At 39.1% G+C, this 11,533-nt stretch overlaps 1 protein-coding gene across 1 annotated transcript in view; it reads right to left on the bottom strand.

Annotated features, from left to right (window-relative positions):
* LOC131427712 (rho GTPase-activating protein conundrum) overlaps positions 1-10,940 on the bottom strand; it is a 203,399-nt gene extending 192,459 nt beyond the window's left edge. The window contains exon 1 of the mRNA XM_058591150.1: positions 9,776-10,940. The gene's annotated coding sequence lies outside the window, so the exon portion shown is untranslated. The remainder of the gene's footprint in view (positions 1-9,775) is intronic.
* Between the last annotated feature and the right edge of the window lie 593 nt (positions 10,941-11,533).

Genomic DNA, 11,533 nt, shown 5'->3' on the forward strand with positions numbered 1-11,533 from the left:
ACATAAAAGGTGCCAAATAAGCTTAAAAAATATTTCAGGCTTTTCGGAATTTTATTATTAGAGATGGAAAAAATATTCATATTTGACGAGTATCTTAGCATTCGAAATCCGTTGTTTAAGCTGTCGGAATCGTTGTCAGCCAGGCCCGTACTCAGGATTTCGTTTCGGGAGGGGCCCAAAGATACAAAAATAATGCTACTGAAGATTGTTTATGTGCCTCATTCTCGGTGTGCCTTTTCAAAAGACGCTTTAAACTTTTCCATTGGAACTGTTATTGTATTACATTTCTTTACGTTTACTGTCTAAGGAGTGTATCGAAAAGTAGCTAGCAACATTGATTATTTAATAAAAAAGCGAAAAAAAACATATTTTGACATCAGTTTTCGGTATATTGTAGAAAAATTACATTTTTATGCATTTCACTGATTATATTGAAGAAAATCCTAGTTTCTGTGAAACGCTCGCACTTTGGCCTTGACATTCTTCATTGAATTCTGCACAGTAACTTTTGTGAGTTTCCTGGTGGCAGCTGTCCAGTTTTTGTTGAACTCGTGCATGTTTTGGGACACTGTACCTTCCTTCCGAAAGTGCCGCTTGACAATTGCCCAATACCTTTCAATTGGCTGAAGATCCGGGTAGTTCGGTGGGTTGATGTCCTTTTCCACGAATCGTACATTATTTTTTGACAACCACTGTAGAACGGAGTTGGCATAGTGGGCTGAAGCCAAATCCAGCCAGAAGAGAGGAGGAGCTTTCTGTACAGTGGCAGCATTCTCTTCTTCAAACATTCTTCCTCGTACACCTTGGCGTTAATTATGCCCTTCGTGAAGAAAATCGACGACCGCAAACCATAGGTACAAATTGCTTGCCAGACCAACACCTTCTGCCCAAACTTTTCCATCGCCACCATGGTGTCAGCGTCGTCCAGGTCCTGGTACACCGATTTCGTATAATATTGCAGTCCGGGCAGCGGTCGAGAGTCTTCCTTGGTGTAGGTTTCGTCGTCGATCAGGATGCATCCGTCTTTATTCTGTAGAATCCGGTTATACAGTTTTCGCGCTCTCGTTTTTGCCTGAACTTGCTGTACCAGAGACTTTTTCGGTACCTTCTGTTTTTTTGTACGTTTTCAGGGAGTTCCGAACTTTGATCTGTTGAATTATCCCGATGCTAGTGTTGAAAAGCTTGGCCAAATCCCGTGTCGACGCCGATAGGTTTTTCCTGATGTACTCAACCACTTTTAAGTCCCGGCCGGGCTGGATGGGACCCGTTTTCTTACCGGATCGGGACAAATCCTTCAAGGAAAGGGTCTTACCGAACTTCTAGATAATATTTTTAACACTGGTGTGGTGCACTTTCACCCGTTTTGCAATTTTGTTGTACGTGACACCACTTTCTGAGCACCAAGTGTGCAAAATTTTCTTTCGCGTTTCCGGATCAATTCGACTCATCATAAACCGTACCGAAACCAATCGATTGCGCAGCTGTTATTGACATGTAAACAAACATATCACCGCAAAACACGCTGCAAAAAAATTAAGCCACTTCAGAGTAATAACTGTTTGAATGTTGCTAACTACTTATCGATACACTCCTTAGTTGTTTTTGTAACACATGTCTGAGACCTTCTAAATAATTATATATTTGTTCCTGATTTCGTGAGAGGCCAGGGCCCTTCGAACACCTCCTTTGGGTACGTGACTGCTGTCAGCATCTCGAATTAGTACAGGAGGATGGTAACAAAACAATGTCATTTGTTTGATTTTTTAGAAACAATGTTCACCAACTGATAGGAAATTGTGTAAATTTTACCTTAAGTATCCAAATTTTTTGGAAATGAATCAATTCACACCTGAAAATGTCTGTCAAACAAAAATACCTCTCATAGTCAACGTTCAACTAATGTACTAATGCTTTGAACCAGGAAACTAATCAACACATTACAATGCTTGACATTATTAAGTCTTTGAAATATTGTGGTCAAAAAGACAAAAAATGGGGTGTTTACCAACCAACGGTAGCTGGTAAGACACAAGAAACAGGTTCTACCAAACGTGATATGTGATTTGAATAATTTTCCAGTAAAGTGTCGTATGATTTATATTCGACACCTAGCCGTAACTAAAACTACAGAGAAAAAAAACCGCGCCGGCAATTTAGCTTGCCATTTTTCAACAACACTGGCTTTGGATGGAAAAATTTTCCATTCTAAAACAACAAAAGTTCGCAGAAAGATTATCGTATTAGCCACGCCTGATATTCAAGAAGCAAGCGAACAGGCGGACGTGAAGGATCGTGGAGGTCATTAAATATTTGAATACGAAGTTTCTCGCGTTCACTGCATACTCGAGATTAGCATATCGCGGGACATAAGGCTGTCTGATATTAATAAATTTTCTATACAATATTGAGGAGCGTTCGAAAGCGATGGTAGAATATGGTCATTTTTTCCGATATGTTTTGCGAACGGTAGGACTGTTAACAGGGCTTTTTCATATCGATGGGGTGCTATTTTTTTTGGAGATAATTGAGACTATTAGTCATGATGTTAAAAGAGAACTGATAATCAGTCTAGAAAAAAAGCCGCATCAAAAGATTAATTGTTGGTGGTTCCATTATTAGTTAGTTCTGTCATCATTCTTGTGAAGTCTTCATAATAACATGCATTGACCTCCAATATATGAATTCTCCGAGAATTTAGATTATAGAAAACGTACACGAATCGCGTATGCTAACTATTTACTAAGACACACTTGAATATAGAAATGCAACAGTTTGATGTTCAAATAAAACTTTCCTGTTTTCTTCGAAATAACTATTTTCAAGTTACCATCAAAACCGATCACAAAATGAAAGTTTAAATACCAATGATCATTGGCAAGGGGACCGAAATTACTACGAAAAAAAAAACAAAACAAAAACACTTTTTAATGACCTCAAGACAGCCGCCGGACAGTGCTGTGGTACCTCGCGAGCAAAATCACTAACGGAACCGACGATGACTGCCTCCCACCGATGCGCGTGTTGGTGCGGATCCATCCTCACCAGTCAGCCCTCCCCTCAGTTGTTTCGCTGAGAAAGGCGCACGCGAGGAATTTTAATTTACGCAAATTTTGGGCTATTGCCACAAAATATGACACACCCGGCAAATATACGACATCGTCACTAATGAATGGAAAAAGGCAAACAATATTTCTTTAACATGAAGATGCGAATATTCAATTATGTTTGGACCTCGTTCTCATACCGGACAACCAATACATTTTTGGCCATTTGCACCGACGGATTTGATTGTCTCGACCATGACAGGAAGACATGTTGTACGGGTCCTTGTTCCATCGTCATCCAACGCAAACAATCATGCGTGAGCAGTGAAGTCATTGACAGAATAATAAGGTTCAGAAAAAACCAGCGAGCGACCGGGTGTGGAATCTGCTGTCTAAATAAGTAGGTACCCATGTAGCATTTATTTACACTCGGTCGCTACGTGAGGGCCTGTTACAAGGCATATCAGGTTATCGTGGTTACCGCGAGGTTTGTTGCTCTAGAACACAAAGTGGATCGTCTAAGCAGAAAGGAGAATGCGAGCTGTTTGAACTGCACTTCATTCAGGTGCAACGACCAGGAATCAAACTGATAGTGAGGTTAATTGCTTCTGCCTTGATGTTACTGGAAGTTCGTTGTGCTGTTCTCGGTTTATTGTTTATAGAAAATGTCCAGTCCAAGCTGAAGCTTGTTCCGGAATCTTTTTTTTTTTTTCAACTTTGTCCCATAAAAAAATGTTAAAATTTTCTTATATAGTGTTTCTAGGGTCAGAAAGTATTTCGTTAGAATTATATACACTCTTAGAAAAAATGAAATTTACGCTTGACGTAAACTCAAGTATGCCGTAATTTCTTCAGTGATGACACAATATTACATCTACTAGCATGTAAAAATAAACTTTGCGTCTGTATCGATGTAAGCTTCAGCTAAATTAACTGTGAAGTTAATGATATGACTTATTTTCACATGATTTAAATTGTGAAAGTAAGTGAATCGCGACGCTCCTTTTATGTGCAACTATTAAGATGTAAGCTTTTCTAAGTGTGTAGTTTAATACATCAAACTAAAGACTGTCCCAGAAAGTATGGACGCAATCAAAAACCGCTGACATTTCGCAATGGTTTAGAATCTGTCAATTTTCATGGCTGAGTCCTATTGTTTACACTCTTCGCTAACCACTTGTACAGTTGTTAATTCGTTTTCTTTAGTTTGTTTCGAAATGCGTGGACTTTCAGCAGAACAACATCGAAAAATTGTTACAAATGGTGCTCAGAACGCGGACTGTCACTGAGAAAGATAGCAAAAATGGAAGTGCGAAATGCAATACGAAAGTTCAGAGAGAATAACCCCTTCAAAAATAAACCGAAAACGGGTCGAAAAAAAGGTCCTGCTAACCCTCAGTTGGATAAACGTATACTGAAGGCGTTCGAGCAAAAGAAGAAGGTTTCAGTTCGGGATGTGGTCAAAAAAGTGGGCACTTGGAAGTCAAATGTTCTTCGTGCTAAAGAATGTTTGAATCTTCGAACCTATAAGAAGCAGAAACAACCAAAACGTAGTCCGAAACAAGAAGCATCGATCAGGCCGAGAGTTCGAAAGCTGTACAATACGATTCTTGCTGGAAATTTGAACTGCATAATCATGGACGACGAAACCTACGTGAAACTCGATTACAAATCCTTGCCGGGACCATAATATTATACGGTGCGAGAAGGGCAAGTGTTAAACCAGTCCGAGACATAGATTGAAGTCGAAAAATTTGGTAAGAGAGCTATGGTCTGGCAAGCAATTTGTAGCTGCGGTAAGATTTCGAAACCCTTCATCACCACTGCTTCAATGAACAGCGAAATATACATCAAGGAATGTTTACAAAAACGACTTCTACCCATGATTCGAACCCACAAGGATGCTGTTGTCTTCTGGCCAGATCTTGCTTTTTGCCACTACTCGAAATCAACGGTTGAATGGTATACTACCATAAATGTCACTTTCGTCCCAAAAGACATGAATCAACCCAGGCCCGTGCGCAGGAATCATCCATGGGGGGGGGTTTCATGGGGAGAGGGGGGTGTCCAACTATATTGACAATGTAAAACGAACTCTGACAGGCTCGTGCGCAGATATCATTAAAGCGGGGCAGGGGGGTGTTTTCAAATTATTTCAGTCTATAAATTGATAAAAAATTGATAAAAAAATGAATTGTCAAGTTATTTGCACTATAATATAATAAGTACTCCATTGTTCATGAAACTCAATTTTAAAAAAATTCTTCATGGGGGGGGTTAAAACCCCCAAACCCCCCCCCCCCCCCCCCCCCTGCGCACGGGCCTGAATCAACCAAATTGCCCACAACTTCGACCAATTGAGGGATTTTGGGCATTAACGAAGGCACATCGTAGGAAACATGTCTCGGCAGCCGAAACCATTCAACAGTTCGCAAAAGATTGGAAAAAAGTGTCAAAACTTGTCGCCAAGAAGTCTGTACGGAATTTAACGAGGAACGTTCTCAAGAAGGTGCGCCAGCTAGTCTACAACGGCTAAGTAGCAAATGTTGAGAATAATATTCTGTTGTTGTAGTCTAATATTATCAGTATATCGAATAAAATTTGAATATCTAACACTTAAAGCGAAATCAAAGTGCGTCCATACTTTTTGGGACAGTCTTTACAGGGTGAGCCATCTCGACAGGACCTATTTAAATGTTTAATATCTCCACCGAACAAGATATATTTAGAGTATACAATGCCATTTATTGGCAATTCACTTAGAATACAATATCGATTAAATGACCGACTCCCTTAGACACACAAAAAAGCGTTCTTTTTTTGGATATTTTTCATTATATTTGACAACATTTCGGGCTTAATAGCAGGAATTTCCGCTGTAATATGGAACTTTAGTTCTTAAAAAGGCTTGGATTTATTGGTAAACACCTTCCTGTTCAATTAACTCCAGTACATATTGTATTGGCGAAAGGCACCGAAAGTCTTCTTTTTTTTACGATAAGCACCAGGGTCGGTGAAACATGTTAAGCCCAGGTGGATGATTTTTCGTACAGGGGGAACGACCCCCCATTTCGAAGTATTGATGCATAAGTAGAAATGGTACCTATCTTTTAAAAGGAAAAGGTCGATTTTTTAATAAATTTATGTTTCGGTATAACTTTGCATGAGACGCGTAAATTCGAAATCTGGAGCGTTTACGGTACTTTGTCCTCAAATAAAATTGCACATTTAAAGGTCGAATACGGTATCAAACTACAATAGGATTGTCCTACGACCTTTAAATGTTGACGTATGACTACATAACTAGTTTCAAAATCACTGATGGTAGGTGCTGAACTCGTTAATCCAGTTATCCATGATTGAAAAGCAATTACATTACTTTTGGGGAATTTGACGTTCTTTTTCAACAGACTTCGCGCTCGACTCATAGCGTACAGAACCATTGCATGGCTGGTGCTACGATTCTACTGACACTAAGAATCTTCCCAGATCGGGGCTCGAACATACGATAACTGGCTAATAAGACTAGCGCCCTATGCATTGAATCGCCAACTCATGATCGAGAATTTCCTCGAATACGAAGAAACAGCTGCGTATCGAACGGCGCACAAAACGAATCCATAAACAGTCCAGTCGCTGATGTGCGTGACACATTGTTCAAAATGTACCGAGACTGACCAATAGATGAAGTTTGTGATGTCAAACAAATCTTATTTTTCGAAAGAACCAACCTTCAGATGACATATGTTAAATTTTGACGTCAATCGTACCACAAACACTAAACCTACCGACATATAAGTGACGTTACTTATTAATTTACGAAAAAAATGGAAATAACGAATTCCTTGTATCAATAAAACATTGCTTTATAAAGGGAAAAAACTCGTTCTTAATCCACATAGTGGTGTGATAATGCCCTTCTCTTCCTTCAAAACAGTCTCATATAAATATTTTTTATCTTTTTATTCAATTATTTGTGACACTAATTTGGGCTCATTTTTGACACCAATTGATTCAGATTCAATCGAGTAGTTTACAAAAGCATGCTTCAGTGTTTATGTCACACAGTCAGCATCATTTTTCCAAACTAGTGCTTGACATTTGCGTTGCCTATTTGTATGAGAAGAGTGATACTGATCTAAAAAAAACCCTTCTTAGTCCACTTAGTGGAATTTTCATATATCTTGAAAAATCACCATAGGGGAGTACATGAAATTTTCGAAATCGAAAAAAAATTTTTGATGCCAAAAGGCTTAAAATTGCATGAAACGTCGAGATTTAGTGTTATCTCGAAAAAAAATTTTTTTGAAAAAATCGACTTTTTGGGACTTAGAAAAAATATCAAAATTCTCCCAGAAAGTTGATCTTTCAAAAAATTTTCGATTTCGAAAATTTCATGTACTCCCCCCTATGATGCTTTTTCAAGATGGAAAATTTTCAAACCTTAACCGCCGGGCAGCATCTCTTACGCACGCATGTCCGATTTAGCTCAAATTTTGCATGAGGACATTTTTCGAGGTGCTTAAACTTTTGAGTGCTAGCGTTTTACGAAATTAGAAGTGATCCCAAAATATTGGCACCCTTATATGTATAAGAGCGGTAAAAATCAACGTGTTTTGTCGGTTACGTTACTTATACCATCATATCTCCGGAACCAAAAGTCACAGCCATTTGATCTTTGAACTTGATTAATGGCCCGACAGTAGCTTTCAAACGAGCCCAAATTTGTTAAAATCGGTTCAGCCATTTCTGAGAAAATTGAGCGCGTATAAATATCTTCGAAAAGTGCACACACACATACACACACAGACATTTTCCGATCTTGTCGAACTGAGTCGAATGGTATATAACACCATGGGTCTCCGAGGCTCCGTTCAAAACTCGGTTTTTCCAGCAATTCTAATACTTTTCTAAAGAGAAAGGCAAAACGCGCTAGTCCAGCACTCAGCAAATTAATTGAGAAGTGTTACTCGCACTCGGATGCATTAAAAACAAAGATTTCTAGTATTCAGTCATACGGATAACACATGGATCAATAAGTCCCGAGACTAAAGCATAGATGGCGCTCGTAGTAAACCAGTAACCACGTCTTTCTAGAGTACTAACCTTTGCTTGAAACGGGTCAAAATTTTAAGTCGATCCGACCAGAAACAGCTGAGTTATCGAGGTTGGAGTAAAGTCGTTTTGTAGTTTGTTTAAAAAATGGAAAAAACCGAGTTTCGTGTTTTGATAAAACATTGTTTTTCAATGGGTAAAAACACCGTGCAAGCGAAACAATGGATTGAAAAATGTTATCCGGACTCTTGCCCATCAAAAGCAACGATTTGTCGGTGGTTCGCCGAGTTTAAACGTGGTCGTACCGACACAAATGACGCGGAACGCTCGGGTAGACCTGTGGAAGCCGTTACACCGGAAAATGTGAGTGAAGTGACAAAAATTATAATGAAAGATCGTAAAGTGAAGCTCCGTGAGATTGCTGAGATGACACAGATATCATATGGAAGTGTATTTACTATCCTTCATGAAAAATTGAGCATGAAAAAGGTTTTTTCCAAGTGGGTGTCGCGATTGCTTTCGATGGAACAAAAACAGACTGCCACACGTCGATTCAAACAATGGCGAAATTGAACGAATTGGGCTTTGATCTGCTTCCCCATCCCCCCCCCCCTCCCCCATACTCGCCAGATTTAGCCCCCAGTGACTACTGGCTCTTTGCTGATCTTAAAAAAATGCTTCAAGGAAAAAGATTTGGCTCAAATGAGGAGGTCATCGCTGAAACTGAAGCTTATTTTGAAGCGAAAGATAAATTTTTTTATAAACATAGTATTGCAAAATTGGAAAAACGTTGGAACCATTGTATCACCCTAAAAGGTGATTATGTTGATAAATAAAAAAAATGCAAAAAAAAGTTGTTTCCATTGTTAGTCTCGGGACTTATTAATCCATGTGTTGATAACATCGGGCAACTCGTAATTCCAGAACCGGAAGCCGGAACTGTACGAAATTCGTTAGAAGCCGTGGAAAAGGGGACATTGTTTACAGAATTTCAAATGTACACACAGCATGAAAAATTATTCTAGTGTGATTTTAAGTTAACTATCATCTTTGGCTTATCAGCACATTGCAATTTAAATTTTCCCAAAATAAAAAAAATAACAAAACGAGGGCATTTTACTAGGTCGAATTTGGACAAGATTCAATATTATGGGAGCCTAAGTTCGCGAAAATTGGTTGATCTTTGAAAAAATGAAGTGAGTAATTGTTTACGAGTAACCGGGAAACCGGTACTGATTCGTTTTACTACCAACAGATATAACCTACAAATTGAAACTGTTTTGAGCGAAATTTAGAGGAATTTTTCCGTTTTTTATTTGGATCGTCGCTCTGAATGATAGTTTACAATCTTAAAAACAGTTCACTCTGTAGGTCCGGAACCGGAAGTCGGATCCGAAAAAAAATCAATAGTTACTCATAGGATTTTCCATTTGAGCTTAAGTTTGTGAAAATCGAATCAGCCATCTCCGTCAAAAGTGAGAGCATATTTTTGTCGGTTTTCACAGTGACGGCAAAGCTTTTCTTTATGAGAAAGATAAAAACATGCAACAAAACTTCGAGATTCTCGAAAAGATTATCCCAAAAAAAAAATAATACAATTCATTACCAGAAGATGAATGTACTAATATAATGATTTGCTAGCTTACTTTCATTACATATTCAAAACGAATACTTACAATTGACGTGCTCTTATCAGTGGCTACTCCTTGTCGTATGGTTTCTTGTTTGATTCGTTGCAGCTTTGTTAACAAACTAAGCGATAAATCTTTCACTGTACGAATGTATTAGTACAACAAAATGGTAAGAAGGGAAGTGTAGCTTCGTGGACGGCGCACGATAATCCAAACTCTAGTGTAGGTAATGCCTGCGAATTCCTTTTACGATTGCACAGCTGCTTTGAGCGCTTCTTTTAAATTACTAGCACCTCTTATAAAAATTAGAACAACACACTAACTAAACAACACTGCGATGATAAACAATAGATGTAAACAACGAACTAAAAAATTATTTGTTCAACACGCATTCGTTGCAATCACGCCGCACAGGCCTTGATATTTGCAGATAATCTTTCTCTAGTGTTGGATAATTAAACCTTAACACTTCTATTAGCACCTCCAACTAGATTATACCGTTGGTGTTTGTTTATTTCCACACACTGATCGCACCGAACACCGGAAATAGCTTCTTCAGCTTCTCCGGTCGTAAACGCCTAGATGAATCTGTCACAATGCGCATATAAACATCATGAAAGGAAACGTAGCCGGTTTGAGCTCGTCACAAATCCGTGTAGTTTGGGTTTTGTTTTTGTTACGGCACTGGTGGGTGATGAGTGATCGAACAAACTTGCCTCCGAAACCGGTCATACAATGCTACGTATCAACTCTCCGACTTTCACAAAATCATTTCAAAATGTATAAAACTGAAATAAATGACAGTATTTCTTCTTTGAACCACATCAACTGCAACGAATAATCAATATAAATCTGAGTATTTTCCGGTACTCAACGTAAACTCGCCTATTTGTCACTTTACGTCAGTTCTGAAGGTTCATGAAGTTACTCCAGAAGGTATAGTCAATGCTCTGGTTCGAACAAGGCTTATACTAACACTAGCTTAAATCACTTCAGTCACGTCCCGAAAAGTTCTGCTGGCCATACACGCGAATTCACTAAGCCGATCGCGTTAACCGTTACCAATATGAAGTCGATCGTAAACACTCGAACTTCAAACTGTTGTCCAACGAACAAATTCGATAATAACAAAATACACTAAAACAATCGATAAAAAATAAACGTGAGCGGAGAAAAATTGTATATTGCACAAACGTCCAACCTGCACTGATGCCTTAACTCAACTAACTTCAGTCTCGTCGGAGACCGCAGCCGTTCGCCGTATTTTGGTTTCCAGTTTTCCTCTTTATTTACACTTGCGTTGCGATCGCCATCGCCGTCGGATTCCGCTGTTTGTGTGCAACCGAGCGCCACAAACACAGAAAAGCACGTGTCGAGCTAGGTATCGAACCGTTCACCGTACAAAGTCGCGATATGCTCTGCGCATCATAGTACGGGCACTGCGCAAGCTACTTCTCTGGACTGCAGTATGTCTGTGATCGCACTAATACATATATATCCACAACAGGCTAGTCCAGCCAGAGCTGAGTCAAGTGGCCATGTGAAGGAGAACCAGAAATAAACATGCCGCTTTTCGATTATAAAATCGGCTTTGCGCTCTCTCTTTCATTATAGATTTCTTGTTTTGGGTGCTATAAGATTCGAATCATTCCCGCAGGTGATCGAATGAACAGGGCAAACGGGAGGCGGGGGTGATATATAATAAAATTTTTTCTTAAAACTTGTACCACGATTGTCTTGCTAAGGACTGCAAAGAGATTGCCAATTGCGTATGCATTTCAGACTTTGGGACTCCCCTGAACC

This window comes from Malaya genurostris, chromosome 2 (assembly GCF_030247185.1).
Source record: "Malaya genurostris strain Urasoe2022 chromosome 2, Malgen_1.1, whole genome shotgun sequence".
NCBI lineage: Eukaryota > Metazoa > Arthropoda > Insecta > Diptera > Culicidae > Malaya > Malaya genurostris.